A 6,617-nucleotide genomic window follows, 5' to 3' on the forward strand; every position below is an offset into this window, starting at 1 on the left:
AAGTTTGGAGAGTTTGAAGGAGATTTGCTCCAAAACTCCACGTGAGGATCGTTCATCTTCTTGGTTTCAAGAGGTAAGTGAAGATCCTGAGCTTGTTTTTATGTTTTCTGAAGGTTTATGGGGTTTGTGGAGAGAGTTGCATGAATAGGGTAAAAAGAGAGGTTTTGATGCTTTTGTGTATAAAGCTTGTTTCTGTGTTGTTTGTGTTGTGTGTTTGGGGTTTTTAGCTAGTTTTTGACCCCTTTGAGCATATACATGAGTGTATGCAAGTCGAGGATAGAGGTGGTTGTGTGTGAGATGAGTTTTGGGCATTTGGCGAGAGGCAGGGCAAGTTTCTGCCCTGCTGATGAACTCAGGTTCGGCAGCCGAAAGAACATTCGGCCGCCGAACCTCTGAGGTAGTGAGAGGAGGTGGCTTCGGCTGTCCAAACTTGCCCCCGAGCTTTTGGACTTTCGGCTCTGGAGGGAAGTTCGGCCGCCGAAGGTTAGAGACTTTCGTCTCTGGAGTGCCTTTCAGCCTCCGAAACTTGCCCCCGAAAGGGTTCGGCAGCCGAAAGTGGAAGTTCGGCCGCCGAAGGTGCTTGAGTTTCGTCTCTGGAGAGGCCTTTCGGCCGCCGAACCTGCCGCCGAAAGTGTCCTGTCCAGCTTTCCTTTGCATGCTTTGCATGGATGTTAGCGTGAGTTTAAGGGGATTCTTAGGGAGTTTCATAGAGTTGTTCATAAGCTAGTTTGGTCCCTCATTTGCGTCCATCTGTATAGGTACAGACCAGAGGAACCAGAGAGAGCAGCAGTGAGTACTGCTCCAGAGTGTTCAGAGCCTGCAGAGTCAGTCAGTCCAGATAGCCAGAGGTGAGTGGAACTAAATTGAATACTTTTAATTGAGATATAAACTGCTTTCAGCATAGTTCATGCATCATGAGTATACAGCAGGTTGTTTGCATTAGCGTACACGAATATGTTGCATTGCATAGTTATTTGATGATGTGAGTGAATGCTGAATGATCCAATAGTCTCATACAGGAAGTCCAGGAGCCTTTGACTACGCCCTGGCAGGTATAGTAAAGACCAGGAGCCTTTGACTACGCCCTGGCAGTTATAGTAAAGACCAGGAGCCTTTGACTACGCCCTGGCAATGGTAAGTACAGAGGTGTTATATACACATATACATATATGACAGGAAGACCAGGTGCTCGATTCTACGCCCTGGCACAGAGTTACTGGGACTATGTGGTGACAGGTTTACTCTTGATGTGATTTGTCTGTGTTATGACGCATTCCATGAGATCATATTTTAATGAGATGTTTTCCTGTTCTACTCACTGGGCCATAGAGCTCATCCCACTCCCTTAACCCCAGTTTTGCAGGTTCAGTGTACAGTATAGAAAGGAGAGCAGCAGAATACCAAAAGAGTAAAGAGTAAAGAGACTTGTAATAGCTTAAAGTGGACATGTAATATGAAAAAGATGTAATAGTTGTGTATACAGGTAGAGATGTGCTTGACTTAGTGATATTGTTCATAACATGATCTATATATGATATATGTATATCTGTTTTACTGTATGTGAAAAACCAGGCTTAACAGGTATGAGTTACCCGCTAGAGCAAGCTTTAGTCAGGGGTACAGAGTACAGAGTACAGAGTACAGAGATAGTGCATGCACAGGTTAAGCCTTGGTTCAGAGCAAAGAGTTTTTATTTTCACAGAAAATATATGATCATGTATGAGTTTTACAGGTACACAGAGAGTATAGCAGGCTTGCTACGGGTTTTGGCGGCCTTAAGCCGACCTGAATCCTAGCGCCGGTGACGGTCCATTTTGGGGTCGTTACAGATTGGTATCAGAGCCCTAGGTTCACATGGTCGGACCTATAGAGACAGTGTTGGGCTCATAGAGGTTAGAAGTGGTCAAGCACAATAGGAATTATGTCCACTAGGATAGGGTATTGAGTCCTATCTGTTTACTGCCATGAGTTATGCATGTGCTTTATTGATGTTTATGTGCTAAAGTGTTATGTTATGTGTTGTTTTTCAGTGAGTAACGATGAGAGGAACTCGTCGATCAGCTCGATTGACTGGAGTCCCACCAGATAGTGAGAGACCAACTGCTCGTCCTCCTGCATTGCCAAGGGCAAGGTCTCAGAGATCTAGCAGGGAAGGTACGTCAATAGACCCTAGAAGGTCTGTAGACGAGAGCAGAAGGGGAACAGCGAGAGGAGAAAGATCAGAGGAAAGGAGGGAGGCAATGGAGATTGACCAGTCTAGAGATGATAGTATGGGTATAGGCAGATTTGAGGAAGGTATGGGAGAGTCGCAGGGAGGCGTTCAGGCCTCAGGTTTTGGCTATCCAGCCTTTCCGCAGGACCCAGAGTATCCAATGGGAGGTATGTCGGAGTACTCTAGTTTTGTCCCATATCCTCCTTACATGCCATATATGCCGTATCCTCCTTACTATCCACCATATCCTATGTATCCCCCTTCCCCTACTCATCCAAGTGCAGCCCACCCAGAGCCAAATGACCCAGTACCACCACCACCAGAACCAGTAGCCCCTGTTGTTGACAGACATCAACCTAGCTCATCTGGAGGTAAAGTGCAAATGACGGAGTACTTGAAATTGGATGCTCCTAAATACAACACGGGAGATGATCCTTTTGACTACCTCAGATCAGTTAGGATGATAACTAGTGAATTGGGAGCTGATGATAGTAGAGCCATTGAGATGGCAGGGTTTACACTTAAATGCAAGAAGGCCAGAGAATGGTTCAAGAATTATGTGGAACCCAGGATGAACAGTATGTCTTGGGGAGAGTTCGCCAATGAGTTTGCAGGGTGGGCTTTTCCTGACAGTTCTAGGGAGATGAAAGTCATAGAGTTCGAACAGTTGCGACAAACAGATGAGATGAGTGTTGATGAATTCACAGATAAGTTCCTGGATTTGCTTCAGTATGTGGGTCAAGCCTATGATATTGATCAGAAGAAGGCAAGGAGATATACTATGAGACTGCATCCCAGGTATTCTTCTTTGATTCTTCCAGCAGAAAAGGAGAGTTTCCACACGATAGTGGACGCCGCCAGGAAAATAGAAGCTAGTGCCAATATTCAGAAACAGTCAAAGGCACAGGCTTCGGGTTCTAAGGCCCCCAGTTCAACAACTGCAGGTAGCAAGAGATGGGATAGAGCAAAAGGAACAAAGAGTAAGTTCTGGAATAAAGTCAAGTCAGGTCTGGGAATATGTAGTGGCTCAAGCTCTGGCACAGCTCCAGTATGTAGAAGATGCGGAAAACCACATGGAGGAGTTTGTCGGTTGGGATCTACAGCTTGTTTTAGATGTGGACAGGAAGGGCATATTGCTCGGGATTGTCCTCAGGTGACCTTTGCACCATCCCAGCAGATGAGTTCAGGCAGTGTGGTGCAGCCAGCAGCTCCAGTCATGCCTCAGAGTAGTGGCAGAGGTAGAGGGAGAGGGGCAGCCTCTACTTCAGCAGCAGGTTCCCGAGGTGGAAATCCGGTAGCCCCAGCACGGATTTTCACTGTGACACAGGAGGAGGCTAACACGTCGAACACAGTGGTGTCAGGTAATCTCATCATTGGGTGTTCAGATGTGTATGCTTTGATGGACCCCGGTGCTTCTCATTCCTTTATTGCGTCGAGAGCCATAGAGAGATTAGGTTTGATCAGTGGACCTAAATATGACCCATCAGTAGCAGTGTCAGTCTGTCATTTCAGTCCAGTGTTTATAGAGGGTAGATGCCTTCCAACTGATCTTGTGGTTCTAGACTTGACAGATTTTGATGTCATTCTAGGGATGGATTGGCTATCTGCATATAGTGCTACTTTGGACTGTAGAGAGAAGATAGTTAGTCTCAGAGACCAGGATGGGTCAGAGTGTGTCTTCAGAGGAGACAGGAGAGGTACACCCAGAGGTATGATTTCAGCCCTTCAGGCTCGTCGTTTGCTTAGGAGGGGTTGTCAGGGGTTTCTAGCTCATATGAGAGAGCTAGACAGTCAGGTTAGGGAACCAGCCACAGTACCAGTAGTCCGAGAGTTTCTCGATGTGTTCCCAGACGAACTTCCAGAACTACCACCTGGTAGGGAGATAGAGTTTGAAATAGAATTGTTGCCTGATACCAGACCTATCTCTATTCCTCCCTACAGGATGGCGCCAGCAGAGTTAAAAGAGTTAAAAGAGCAATTGCAGGATTTGGTAGATAAGGGTTTCATCCGCCCTAGTACCTCGCCTTGGGGTGCTCCAGTGCTCTTTGTCAGAAAGAAGGATGGATCACTCAGACTTTGTATCGACTACAGACAGTTGAACAAGGTCACTACCAAGAATAGGTATCCTCTACCTAGGATTGATGATCTATTTGACCAGCTAGCTGGAGCAGGTTGTTTCTCGAAAATAGATCTGAGATCCGGATATCATCAGTTGAGAGTCAGAGAGGCAGATGTGCCAAAGACAGCTTTCAGGACCAGATATGGGCATTATGAGTTCTTAGTGATGCCGTTCGGGTTGACTAACGCCCCTGCAGCATTCATGGATCTCATGAACAGAGTTTTCAGTGAGTTTCTGGATCACTTTGTCATTGTTTTCATCGATGATATTTTAGTGTATTCCAGAGATGCAGAGGAGCATGCCCAGCATCTGAGGATAGTTCTGCAGACACTGAGAGAGCATGGTTTATATGTCAAGTTCTCGAAGTGTGAGTTTTGGTTGAGGAGCATTTCCTTCTTGGGACATGTGGTATCAGCAGAGGGTATTGAGGTAGATCCCAAGAAGATAGAGGCTGTAGCTAACTGGCCCAGACCCACTACAGTGACTGAGATTAAAAGCTTTCTGGGACTGGCAGGTTACTACAGGAGGTTCGTTCAGAACTTCTCAAAGATAGCAGCTCCTATAACCAAACTGACTCAGAAGAACCAGAAGTTTGTCTGGTCAGACCAGTGCGAAGAGAGCTTTGAGGAGCTCAAGAGGAGATTGACCACAGCACCAGTGTTAGCTCTGCCTGTCAGTAATGAGGATTTCACAGTGTTCTGTGATGCATCTCGAGTGGGATTGGGCTGTGTTTTGATGCAGAGTGATAGGGTGATAGCTTATGCTTCTAGACAGTTGAAGAAGCACGAGTTGAATTACCCGACCCATGACCTAGAGATGGCAGCAGTTATTTTTGCACTCAAGATGTGGAGGCATTACCTCTACGGGGTTAAATGCGAGATCTTCACCGATCATAAGAGTTTACAGTACATCTTGAGTCAGAGAGAGCTGAATTTGAGGCAGAGAAGATGGGTAGAATTGCTCAGTGATTATGATTGTAAGATCCAGTATCATCCGGGTAAGGCGAATGTTGTGGCAGACGCCCTAAGCCGGAAGTCACTAGGCAGTTTATCCCATATAGCAGCAGAGCGGAGACCAGTAGTGATGGAGCTTTATAAGCTCTTAGCAGAAGGGTTACAGCTAGAGTTGTTTGGTATAGGTGCATTGATCGTACAGATGAGAGTGACACCTGTGTTTCTGGAGCAGATAGCTCAGAGACAGCACGAGGACACAGAGTTGATAAAAATTGCCAGGACTGTTCAGTCAGGCAACAATGCAGAGTTCAGATTTGACAGCAAAGGAATCCTCCGTTATGGGAGTCGACTTTGTGTACCAGATAGGAGCAGTGTGAAGGAAGACATTATGAAGGAAGCTCATAATGCGCGGTATAGTGTTCACCCAGGAGCCACCAAGATGTACCAGGATCTGAAAAGAGTCTATTGGTGGCAAGCCATGAAGAAAGAAGTGGCGCAGTTTGTGACAGCCTGTGAGGTTTGCCAAAGGGTGAAACTAGAGCATCAGAAACCAGCCGGAATGCTTAACCCATTGCCGATTCCAGAATGGAAATGGGAGAACATAGCTATGGATTTTGTAGTGGGTTTACCAGCAACGTCCAACAGGATAGACTCTATATGGGTGATTGTGGACAAACTCACGAAATCTGCTCATTTTCTTCCAGTTCGGAGTACCTATTCTGTGGATAAGTTGGCACAGGTCTATCTGGATGAGATAGTGAGATTACATGGAGTGCCAGTGTCTATAGTGTCAGACAGAGGACCTCAGTTCACCTCCAGATTTTGGCGAAGTCTGCAGAGTGCGATGGGCACGAGATTGGATTTTAGCACTGCTTTCCACCCACAGACTGATGGACAGTCAGAAAGGACCATCCAAACCATAGAGGATATGCTTCGACTGTGTGTGTTAGACTTTGGCGGTTCTTGTTGGCAGCATCCACTACAAAAAAACAGTGAATTAGCGACCAAAATTTTGGTCGCTAAAACGGCAGAATTTGGTCGCTATTATGAAATAGCGACCATTTAGCGACCAAAATGAAATGGTCGGTGTTTGGCCAGTCGCTAAATTTTTTGCGACAATCTGGAAATTGATCGCTAAAATAGCGACCAATCAGCGACCATTTTTTGGTCGCTAATTTGGTGTCATGGCAAATTAGGTATTAGAAATATTAGTTGCTGTTTGGTCGCTAAATGGTCGCTAAATTTTGGTCGCTAAAATGGTCGCTGTTTTGGTCGCTAATTTGGTCGCTATTTTGTTGTTATTTGATCGCCTCAGAGAAGAGCATTTGGTCGC

The sequence above is a fragment of the Manihot esculenta genome, chromosome 6 (assembly GCF_001659605.2).
Source record: "Manihot esculenta cultivar AM560-2 chromosome 6, M.esculenta_v8, whole genome shotgun sequence".
Taxonomy (NCBI): Eukaryota; Viridiplantae; Streptophyta; class Magnoliopsida; order Malpighiales; family Euphorbiaceae; genus Manihot; species Manihot esculenta.